The sequence below is a fragment of the Tachyglossus aculeatus genome, chromosome 5, assembly GCF_015852505.1.
Source record: "Tachyglossus aculeatus isolate mTacAcu1 chromosome 5, mTacAcu1.pri, whole genome shotgun sequence".
Taxonomy (NCBI): Eukaryota; Metazoa; Chordata; class Mammalia; order Monotremata; family Tachyglossidae; genus Tachyglossus; species Tachyglossus aculeatus.
Window position 1 is genome coordinate 22,587,018 of NC_052070.1, and position 12,785 is coordinate 22,599,802.

Consider the following 12,785-nt stretch of genomic DNA (forward strand, 5'->3'; position numbering starts at 1 on the left):
GTTAACTTCTCATTTTGCTACTCTAGGCATTCTCCTTTCTGTACTGTGTATGGACTTGGGTTTGTACCTGACACTATAAGCTTGTGAGCAGGGAATGTGACTATTTATTGTCATATTGTACTCCCCCAGGTTCTTAGTACAGTTTCCTCATCTGTAAAATGTGGACTTAATACCTGTTCTCCTTTTCCGGTAGGCTATGAGTCCATGTTGTTACAGGGATTGTATCGAACTGATAATCTTGTATTTCCTCTAGCAGTTAGTAGAATACTTGGAGCAATAAGCATTTAACAAATGTCACAGTTCCTACTTGTCAGGATGGAGGACTCAGAACAATCCTGAAGGCAGGGCAGCACCATGGCTTCCTGGACCTCCATTTCGGCCTGATCTCAGGTGCTGCCCTGCCACCGCACTCTACTGTCTCTGAAAGGACATGATGACCAGCTTGGCTTGATTTTCTGCTTCCTCTTTTTTTTATGTTATTTGCCAAGTACTTATTTTGTGCCGGGCTTTGTATTAAGTGCTGGGATAGATACAAGCTAATCAAATTGGATACAATCCATGATCCATATGAGGCTCAGTCTTAATCCCCATTTTAGAGTTGGGGTAACTGAGGCACAGAGTAATGGTGGAGCCGAAGGCCACGCAGCAGACCAGTGGTGGAGCTGGGATTAGAACTCATGTGCTCTGACTGCCAGCCTCATGCTCTTTCCACTAGGCTACGGTGCTCCTTGACAACTGTTGGCAGGGGCGTTTGAGTCTGAGCTGCCAAAGAAGCTCTTTGATCAAGCTCTGGGTTTCCCTGGAGCAAGCTGGTACATTATCTTGAATTTCTTCAGACTCAGTTAGTCCCTAGCACTGGGCTGACTCTACAAAGTGACTCATGTACCTTTGAATGCAAGGGGAGCCACGTTTTGCTTTTGAGTATGGCGGGAGAACTTGGGACAGGGCTTTAGGGGGCTGAGAGAGTAAAAGAGAGTGGGGGACAAAGGAAGCTCAGCGAGGAGTCTCTGACCTGGTCCTGGAGCCTGGGGAGCTTGACAAGAACCCTACCCGACTCGGGGGGCGGCTGGGCCAGGGGACAAATGAGAAACCAATTTCAGCCCCTTTTTGGCTTCAGGTGGTGGGGGGAGCCAGAGGCAGCTCTGATGGAAGGATTGTCGGGGTCCAGAGATGATGGGCTGCGGTCCACTGCTCCTTAGCCTGGCCCCAGGGTTTGAGGCAGAGAAGCTCAAGGAGGGTTACCAGGTGGTGGACGGGTGGCTAGGGATGGCTGAGGAAGAGTAGGAGGAAATTCGACTATGGTGCTTGGAAATTATAATTTGGCAACAAAAAGAGACAATCCCTACCCAACAACGGGCTCACAGTCTGGAAGGAGACACAGTACGTGCACAGTAAGTGCTCAATAAATGCCACTGATTGATTGTTGTACTTTGATTTGTACCCTTTATTCACCCTCAGCCAGCCCCACAGCACTTATGTACATACCCATAATATCTTTATATTAGTGCCTGTCTCCCCCTCTAGACTATAACTTTGTAGTGGGCAGGGAACATATCTACCAACTCTGTTACACTGTACTCTCCCAAACTCTTAGTATGGTGCTCTGCACATAGTATGCACTTAATCAATCAAACAATGGTATTTATTGAGTGCTTACTACATGCAGAGCAGTGTACTAAGCACTTGGGAAAGTACAATACAACAGAATTTGCAGACACATTCCCTGCCCATGATGAGCTTACAGTCTAGTGGGAAAATATGGAGTGCTTCATTGCGCTTCTTGCAATATGGATGAACTTGCGTGGCATCCTTGCACAGGGGCCATGCTTATCTTCTCTGTATCATTGTAATTTTAGTAAAGATGCAGCCAAAGTAAATATGATTGGTTGATTGATTGATTGATGGATGGATTCATGAGCTCAGATGGAGCAGAGGATTTTTGTTTCAGGGTTAGTGTCCTTTGTGGTCCTAACTTTAGGTTACATCAGAACTGGGTCAGTCCCTGGGGCCAACATTAGGATGTCAGGGGCAGGACCAGAAGTTGGGGGAGCCCTGAGTGTTTGCTGGTTTGCATTTTCAGGTCCAGATTGAAACTGGGGAGCCGTGGCCCAGCAGTGGCTCCATGGACATAGTTTTCATGGGGATGACCGAGGCAAAAAAAGTGGAATGCGGTCTGGAAATGTGGGGGCTCTTTTGCCTCATGACTCTGAGGACCCATGGGCCTGGGAAGAGCCGGACCTGCAAACTGAAACCTGTTTGACTTTGGGGAATTACTCTAGGGGATGTTTCTTTGGGGCCTGCCTACTTGGGGCACATTCAGGGAGAAAAACTTTCTTTTTGACAAAGTCCTCCGTTTCAGATTGTACTTATCATTCCTCCGATCCCATAGACACCCTTTTCCACAGCAGGACCCCTTGCAGAGAGAGTGGGGAGGGGGCACAAACACTGTGGAAGGGCGGGGGGAAAGGCATGAATGGAAGAATCCCCTAAACGATGGGACAGATTGTCTTCTAGGTGGAAGGAAGCAGTCCATCATCTCCAAGACTCTCTCATGGCTACAGGAACAAGATCTCTTTGTTTAATCAATTGTTCAGAGTCTCTTCCCTCCTAAAGAAACCAATCTTTCTTTCATTTACTGATTATTGTATTGAACCAATGAATAATATATTGCAACCCAGTGGCTGAAACCATCTTCAGAGTAAATAAAAATACCAGTTCCTCTCTAAGACCAGGAGTGCAGACCAGGAGACAATGTCTTTATGATTCTGTTTCTCCCTGAAGAATTTAACACAGAAATATCCTACTGGGAGCCTGAACTGAGACATAGTTGATGGTGACAATATCAGCTGCTATTCCTGTGACACAGCTTCGTGGAAGGTCAGAAAGAAGCTAGGCTGTGGGAGCATCAAGGTAAAAATCAAAAGGAAAATTCATTGAATAGATGATCTCCCTTTCTCTTTCGCCTTCCTATCCCCTTCCCCCTTTCTTGGATTTTTAGGGAAAGCTGGATTTTGGCAGGAATTCTAAAACAGGCTTCCAGCAGGCAGGAGCTTGTGGTCTTCTTGTCCCCTCTGGGGAGGCAAGCAGGCCAGAAAAGCGAGGAGGCAGGGAGAGAGATGGTGGCAGTGGTAAGCGTGGAACCAATGAAAGTTCCCTGAATCAAATAGAATGTCCTTGCCTATGTGTTTTTTGAAAGCTAATGGCAGGGTTGATCATTTTTATAATTATTATTAGACATTATTAGGTTTTGAGTCCTCCAAGGTACAGGGATCATGTCTAATTCCCACCTGTGTATTCTCTCCCTGCACTTAGTACAGTGCTCTCTATCCGTCAATCGATGGTATTTACAGAGCACATACTGTGTGCAGAGACAGCATAGCCTAGTGGAAAGCACATGGGCCCGGGAGTTAGAGGACCTAGGTTCTAATCCTGGCTCTACCACATATCTGTTGTGTGACCTTGGGTAGGTCACTTAACTTCTCTGTGCCTCAGTTCCCTCGTCTACAAAAATGGGAATTCAATACCTTGTCTCCCTCTCACTTAGACTGTGAGCACCATATGGGGCCTGATTATCTGGTATGTACCCCAGCGCTTAGTACACTGCTTGATACATAGTAAGTGCTTAGCAAATAACACAGTTCATTCATTCATTCATTCATTCAATCGTATTTATTGAGTGCTTACTGTGTGCAGAGCACTGTACTAAGCGCTGGGGAAGTACAAGTTGGCAACATATAGAGACGGTCCCTACCCAACAGCGGACTCACAGTCTAGAAGACTGTTGATCATTATTATTATTGCAGAGCACTGTACTAAGCACTTGGGAGAGTACAGTACAACAGAGTTGGTAGGCAGGTTCCTTGCCCACAGCAAGCTTACAGCCCTACCTCCTTCCTCTCCCCACAGCACCTGTATATACATTTGTACAGATTTATTACTCTATTTTACTTGTACATATTTACTATTCTAGTTATTTTATTTTGTTAATATGTTTTGTTTTGTTGTCTGTCTCCCCCTTCTAGACTGTGAGCCCGCTGTTGGGTAGGGACCGTCTCTATATGTTACCAACTTGTACTTCCCAAGTGCTTAGTACAGTGCTCTGCACACAGTAAACACTCAATAAATACGATTGAATGAATGAATGAATAGAAGGGAGACAGACATTAATATAAGTAAATAATTTATAGATATGTATATAAGTGCTGTGGGACTGAGGCCAGGGTGAATACCAAATACCCAAGGGGCACAGATCCAAGTGCAATGAGCACTTAATAAATACTATTATTATTACTATGACGATTACTGTTTCTTAAGGGTCATTCATTCATTCAATCGTATTTATTGAGCGCTTACTGTGTGCAGGGCACTGTACTAAACGCTTGGGAAGTACAAGGGTCCACAAGGTTGTAGACATGGTCCACAGTAAATAGAAAAAACCCAGTGCCTGTCTGATTCCCCAAATAGTCATCTAAAGACATATCATTGAAAGGATTTATTAGAGGCCTGTTTGCATGTAGCAGGGTGACATTCCTGTAATTATAACAATGGTATTTGTTAAGCACCTACTAGGTGCCAAGCACTGTGCCAAATATAATTCAATCTGTGAGCCCGTTGTTGGGTAGGGACCGTCTCTATATGTTGCCAACTTGTACTTCCCAAGCGCTTAGTACAGTGCTTTGCACGCAGTAAGCGCTCAATAAATACGATTGAATGAATGAACATCCGATACAGTCTCTGTCTTAAATGGGACTCCCAGTCTAGAGAAGCCGCCTGGCCTTGTGGATAGACCATGGGCCTGGGAGTGAGAAGGACCTGGGTTCTAATCCTGGCTCCACCACATACCTCCTGTGTGACCTTGGGCAAGTCACTTATCTTCTCTGTGCCTCAGTTATCTCATCTATAAAATGGGGATTAAGACTGTGAGGCTTATGTGGGATAGGGGCTGTGTGCAACCCAGTTACCTTGTATCTATCCCAGTGCTCACTATAGCACCTGACGCATAGTAAACCCTTAACGAATACCACAATTCTTATTATCATTTAACATCGTAATATTATCATATTATGATATTATCATATTATTATTATATTAGGGGCTGTGAGGGAGAACAGAGAAAACATTTTACAGATGAAGAAACAGAAGCATAGAAGAGTTAAGGTCACACAGCAGGCTGGGTTTAGAATCAAGGCCTCCTGACGCCCAGTCCCGTGATCTTTCTACTAGCACCCTTGCTGCTTCTCTCATGGGCTTCCCTCATAGCCCGTGAATACAGGTCACGACAGATTGATGCAGAAACAAGGAAGCATTTGGCCTAATGGAAAAAAATGTTTTGGTCTAATTCTTTATTGGGGGAACAAGGCAGAAAAGGAGATTGGAAAGAGTTGGAAAGGAAGAAGGGGTAGTGGAGGCAACCAGTAAGAAAGAAAGGATGGAAGAATGGAGCGGGATGGAAGGAGCGAGGGTGATCATCATCATCATCATCAATCATATTTATTGAGCGCTTACTATGTGCAGAGCACTGTACTAAGCGCTTGGGAAGTACAAATTGTCAACATATAGAGACAGTCCCTACCCAACAGTGGGCTCAGGGTGATGGTGATGGAGGGTTGGAGGGAGCCCAGGGAGCTGAGGGATTAAAGGAAAGAACCAGGAATTAAAAAAGATAGACAGCAAGACCCAAGCAGTCAATACTTCATTCAGATTCTAGGGGTTTCATATCCCCAGGGGAAGAAAAATACCCTGCTCCTGAAGTCTTAATATTCCCACTTTGTCAATGCCGTCATCAGAATCATCATCCTTATTGCCATCACCATTACCAGCGTCATTCATTCATTCAATCGTATTTATTGAGCACTTACTATGTGCAGAGCACTGTACTAAGCACTTGGGAAGTACAAGTTGGCAACATGTAGAGACGGTCCCTACCCAGCAATGGGCTCATCATCATCATCATCATCAACATCAATCGTATTTATTGAGCGCTTACTGTGTGCAGAGCACTGTACGAAGCGCTTGAGAAGTACAAGTTGGCAACATATAGAGACAGTCCCTACCCAACAGTGGGCTCACAGTCTAAAAGAGATGGGAAAGGAGGAGGAAAGGCTCACAGATTGAACACTACATTATAAATGTAAGTGCTTAGTACAGTGCTCTGCACACAGTAAGCGCTCAATAACTATGATTGATTGATTGATTACAAATTCCTTGAGGGCAGGGATCACATCTACCAACTCTAATGTACTGCATTCTCCCAAGTGCTTAGTACACTGTTAGGGACACTGCGAGTGCACAATAAATACCATTGATTGAGCATCACCAGTATCAACACTTTCAACACTACTATCACCACCATCATCACAACTTCCACCGCCATTATCATCTTCATCAGCTCTCATTATCTAGAATTTATTGAGAGCTCAAAGGATACAGTGACATCCAGAAGACACATGGGCGTCATAATAGAGAGTAGCAGCAGTTGCTGACTTCAAGCATTTAAAACTGATTAATGGACAATCAATAGTCAAATATTTACACATAATTAGGGCGTTCAGGAGAATGAGTGGGTGGCCAGAGTGGGATAGAGATCAGGCTGGCTTCGAGGAAGTGGGTTGGGCTTATCGAGGAGAGCTTTTTGGGGAAGGTGGGTCTTGAGCAAAGAGTTAAAGGAGGGGAGTGTTGTTCAGTGGCAAACGAAGCTGTTTTATAAAGTTCCCATGGCTTCAGTTACCCCTTCTATGCAACCACCACCAAATCCAACTAGCTAGTCCTGACCTCTCTCTTTCTCTGCAAATTCCCATCTCCTCCTGCCCCCAGCATGTCTCCATATGGATTCCCTGCCAAAACCTCAAGCCCGATACGTCCAAAATGGAACTCCTCATCTTTCCCAAATTCTCTCTCTCCACCCAACTTTCCAAGCCTAGTGAACCCCACCACCATCCTAATTTCTCAATCCTCATACCCTTGGCAGGGGGAGCAGTGTGGCTTAGTGGAAAGAGCATGGGCCTGGGAATCAAAGGACCTGAATTCTAATACCGATTCTGTCACTTTTCTGCTGTGTGTGACCTTGGGCAAGTCACTTAACTTCTCTGGCACTCAGTTTCCTCATCTGTAAAATAGTGATTAAATCCTACTCCTCCTACTTAGATTAGGAGCCCCATATGGGACAGGGACCGTGTCCAACCTGAATATCTTGTATCTACTCCAGCACTTAGTCCAGTGCTTGGCACGTAGTAATGGCTTGACAAATATTATTATTGTTATTGACTCCTCCCTCTCTCTCTCAAAACCCACGTTCAGGCCGTCACCAAGTCGTGTCAGTTCTTCCTCCATAACATTTCCAGGATCTACCGCTTCCTTGTCATCCAAATGTCCACCACACTGGCCATCCTTACTTGACTCCTGCATTGGCCTCCTCACTGATCTCCCTGTCTCCTGTCTCTTTCCTCTCCAGTTCATATTTCATTCTGCTGCCTGGATCATTTTTCTTAAACCTTGTATTGCACATATCTCCCCATTCCTCAGAAACCCCAATGGTTGCCCATTCCCCTCCACGTCAGGCAGAAACTCCTGACCATTGGCTTTAATGGCACTCCATCAGCTCCCTCCCTCCTACTTATCCACTCTCTTATAATAATAATAGTACTTGTTAAGCGCTTACTATGTGCCAAGCACTGTTATAAGCACTAGAGTAGATACAAGGTAATCAGGTTGGACACAGTCCCTGTCCCACATGGGGCTCACAGTCTCAACCCCCATTTTCCAGATGAGGTAACTGAGGCACAGAGAAGTGAAGAGACTTTCCCAAGGTCACACAGCAGACAAATTAGAACCCATGACCTTATCCCGCTACACTCATGTTCAAACTCTTGATTCCTCTCAAGCCAACCTGCTCACGGAGAAGCAGTGTGGCTCAGTGGAAAGAGCACGGGCTTGGGAGTCAGAGGCCATGGGTTCAAATCCTGGCTTCACCAATTGTCAGCTGTGTGACTTTGGGCAAGTCACTTAACTTCTCTGTGCTTCAGTTACCTCATCTGTAAAATGGGGATTAAGACTGTGAGCCCCATATGGGGCAACCTGATCACCTTGTATCCTTCCTAGCGCTTAGAACAGTTCTTTGCACATAGTAAGCGCTTAACAAATGCCACCATTTATTTATTTTTTATTATGTCTCTTCTGCCGCTTATCTCTTGTTCACACTCCCCCCTTTTCCTGGATCTGTCTTCCTCTTTGTATCTGACAGACCGCTGCTCTCCCCATCTTGAAAACCCCTTCTGAAATCAAATCTCTTCCAGGAGTCTTTCCCTGACAAATCTCTAATCTCCCCACTTTATACCCCCTGATGGCCACTCAGCCCTTCTGAGCCACTACTATGCACTTACAGGTACTCACAAGCCTCACACCTTATACTCTCAATCACTTCCTCCTATTTGTAATTTATTTTAGTGTTATCTCCCCTGCTAGACTCCAAGATCCTTGAGAGCAGGGATCACCTGTAATAATGAATTCTATTGTACTCTCTCAACCATTTAGTACCATGTTTTACACAGAGCAGATGCTCAATAAATATCCTTGTTGGAGTGATTGATGGATTGATTGGTTTGGGCCAGAATTTAGAGAGGGAGACCTCTCTATGGGGAGATCTCCAGCATTAGGCTAGTCTTGGAGCAACCAGTGTGCTAGCCCAGTACACAGAGGATTGCACACTTTCATTCATTCATTCATTCATTCATTGTCATATTTATTGAGCACTTAATGTGTGTGGTGCACTGTACTAAGCACTTGGGAGGGCATAAGGATGGCACCACCAGCCTTTCTGTCTCACAAGCCCATAACCTTGGCATTACCCTTGACTCCTCTCTCTCATTCTACCCACATATTCAATCCATCACTAAATCCTGTCAGTCCTACCTTCACAACATTGCTAAAATCTGCCCTTTCCTCTCCATCCAAACTGCTACCATGTTAATATAATCACTCATTTATCCCTTCTGGATTACTGCATCAGCTTCCTTGCTGACCTTCCAGCCTCCTGCCTCTTCCCACTCCAGTCCACACTTCACTCTCTCCCCTGGATCATCTTTCTACAGAAATGTTCAGGACATGTCGCCCCGCTCCTCAAAAAACTCCAGTGATTCCCCAACCACTTCCACATCAAACAAAAACTATTCACCGTTGGCTTTAAAGCACTCCACCACCTTACCCTCCCCTACCTCATCTCATATCTCTATTTCTATGGCCCTCACACTTCATTCGTCTGATGCTAACCTTCTCACTGTGCCTCCATTTCTCCTACCTCACCGCCGACTCCTAGCCCCATCCTTCTTGTCGTTGGTCTGGAATGCCCTCCCTCCTCTAACCCGTCAGACGATTACTCTCTCCTGCTTTAAAGCCTTACTAAAGACACGTCTCTTCCAAGAGGCCTTCCCACCTTTCCTCATCTCCCACTGCCTTCTGCGTCACTCTGACTTGCTCCGTTTGCTCTTCCCCCCTCCCCAGCCCCACAGCACTTATATACATATCTGTAATTTTGTTTATTTGTATTGATGTCTGGCTCCCCATTTTCTAGACTATTAGCTCATTTGGGGCAGGGAATGTGTCTGTTTATTGTTCTATTGTAGTCGCCCAAACATTTAGTACAGTGGTCTGCGCAGAGTAAGCACTCGATAAATAATAATAATGTTGATCTTTGTTATTGTTGGTATTCACTCAATAAATGACTGACTGACTGAATGAATACAGTACAACAATAAACAGACACATTCCCTGCCCACTACGAGTCACCCCCGCTCCTGTCCTCTTCAAGCATACAATCCAAGGCAGCAGGACAGTGGCTTGGTGCATAAAAGGTTAGGTATCATTCCCTTGATGCCAGGCCATTGGCCCTGGGCTAGGGCCTCTAGGGATTGGTGGCCCCCTGAGTTGGCCAACATGATAGGGCCCTGAGCACCTAAGTTTCTCCAAGCATCGGCAGCCAAGTTTCAGGGGAGCTTGCCCATTTCTGGGGTTGCCTTGGATTTCTCTTTCCCTGGGGCACTCGCTGTACTTGGCCTGGAGACAGAGAGGTTTTCAGACAGGGGTTAGGCAGGAGAGAGAGGCTGACTCTGTCTGCCCCTCGGACTTGGGCCCAAGGGCTTACAAGGGCTGGATCGTTGTCTGGGGCAAACGCCGCCTTGGTATTGATTGACTTCAGAATTGCGAACATTTCCAGTTGTCTGCTGCAGGTTTGCCTCCATTGTAAGAACGCAGTGCTCCATCTGATCTTGTTAATACTTTTTGTTTACTTAGCTCTTCCCCTTGTTTTAAAAACTGGCTCACTTGCGATCTGTCTCTCTGTCTCTGTCTTTCTCTGTCCCCAAGGCCTATGCAACTTCCCAATGGCTTTCTCCCACGCTGGGCTAGAGAGATGCCGGGAGTCAACCGGGATGGAATTGGTTTAGCCCTTGGACAGGCCGTTGCCAGTCTTCTCCCATTTTATTCCCTGGGAACATTGGGTCTTGCTTGTAGAGAAGCAGCATGGCCTAGTGGATAGAGCATGAGCCTGAGAGTCAGAAGGTCATGGGTTCAAATCCCAGCTCCACTACTTGTCTTCTGTGTGACCTTGGGCAAGTCACTTCACTTCTCTGTGTCTCAGTTACCCTGTCTGTAAAATGGAGATTGAGACCGTGAGCCCCATGTGAGCCCCATGAAGAAGTGTCGCTTCACTTCTCTGGGCCTCAGTTTCCTCATCTATAAAATGGGGGTTGAGGCTGTGAGCCCCATGTGGGACAGGGGCTGTGTCCAACCCAATTTGCTTGTATCCTCCCCAGCGCTTAGTACGGTGTCTGGCACATAGTAAGTGCTTAACAAGTACCGTAATTATTATTATTATGTGGGACAGGGGCTGTGTCCAACCCGATTTGCTTATATCCACCGCAGCACTTAGTACAGTGTCTGGAACATAGTAAGTGCATAACAAAATACTATAATTATCATTATTATTGCTGTTCTGATCCGAGAACTAATGTGGCCTAATGGAAAGATCAAGGATCAGGGAGCCAGAGGAGGTGGGTTCTAATCCTGGCTCTGTAGCTCTTCTGCTGTGTGACCTTGGACAAGTCACTTAACTTCTCTCGGCTTCAGTTTCCTCATAAGTAAAATGGGAACTCAATACTTGTTCTTTCTCCTAATTAGACTTTGAGCCCTATTTGGGACAGGGCCTGGGTCCAATACGATTATCTTGTATGTGCCTCAGTGCTTACTACAGTGCTTGATACAGAGTAAGTATTTAACAAATAATTGCACTTATTAGAATCCCAGTTGGCTTTCCTCATTGATTTTTGAGGCCTGAGAAGTTCCCAACTTGTTGAGCCCCTGCTGAATGCAAACTTCCTGTCAATCAATCAATCTATCAATCATATTTATTTAGCGCTTACTGTGTGCAGAGCACTGTACTAAGCGCTTGGGAAGTACAAGTTGGCAACGTATAGAGACAGTCCCTAACCACCTTCCGCCGGGTGGGAGCCATTTGCAAAGTGGGGGGCTGGGACCCCCCAGGGGACCAGATCCCGCTGGCCGCCCCAGCCCCTCCTCCCCGCACGGATAACCGGGGTCGGTTGGGAGGCCTGGTCCTGGCCACTGATTTGGGATCACTTCCCTCTTCCCGCTCCCGGGCCTCATCTGGTGCGAGAGGGTAACCGAGGCCATGGAAAGAAATGAAAGGAATATCAGGAAGCGGGAGGCTCACCAGGGATCGGCACGGAGCGGCCAACCAAACATAAAAAGCAGGAGAGGGGAATTCAGGGTGAGTCAGCCTGGGCAAAATAACCCCGTTGCTGTTTGGTGCAGTGCTAGGAGCAACCACACAAACTGTCTTTTCAGGCCTGGAATATATTTGGTCCTAGCAGCCACGAAGCAAACAGACTCCTGCAGCCAGCCGCTGGCTGCTTTTGCTCACACTTCGGGACATTCCGGCAGCTGCCAGATACCATCCTGCCCGTCTCTAGGGCCAGGCCAAAGCGGGAGTGTTGATGGGACGGACACTCAGCTGCCGCTCCTGTGACCGCCTCTGTAATCAGACACCTGGCCGGCCGGCTCGGGCCTTGCCCTCAACCTGTCGCTCCAGACTTTAATTGTCTCCCTGGCACAGACCCTAGGAGTTCCGGGGGCCGCAGTCTGGCACCCAGAGGAGCAGCAAGGCTGGGCTGGAAGAGGGGCCGGGGCAGTGAGTGTTTTAGATCCACCGGCCCTGACTCTGTCTGGGCTTCTCCCTGGGATAATTGAGTCTCTGGGGGTCCCTTCTTCAACCTAGCTGGCACGTTTTGCTCCTCTAATGACAACCTTCTCACTGTGCCTCGATCTTGCCTAGCTTATTCATTCATTCATTCCGTCTGGGAGGCCTTCCCAGACTGAGCCCCTTCCTTCCTCTCCCCCTCGTCCCCCTCTCCATCCCCCCATCTTGCCTCCTTCCCTTCCCCACAGCACCTGTATATATGTATATATGTTTGTACATATTTATTACTCTATTTATTTATTTTACTTGTACATATCTATTCTATTTATTTTATTTTGTTGGTATGTTTTGTTCTCTGTCTCCCCCTTTTAGACTGTGAGCCCACTGTTGGGTAGGGACTGTCTCTATATGTTGCCAACTTGTACTTCCCAAGCGCTTAGTACAGTGCTCTGCACACAGTAAGCACTCAATAAATATGATTGATGATGATGATGATGATGATGATTCGTATTTATTGAGTGCTTAGTACAGAGCACTGTACTAAGCCCTTGAAAAGTACAATTCAGCAATAAAAAGA

General features: G+C 46.4%; 1 pseudogene; it reads right to left on the reverse strand.

Annotated features, from left to right (window-relative positions):
- Nucleotides 1-1,781: 1,781 nt before the first annotated feature.
- Nucleotides 1,782-1,878, reverse strand: LOC119929303 (annotated as a pseudogene).
- Between the last annotated feature and the right edge of the window lie 10,907 nt (nt 1,879-12,785).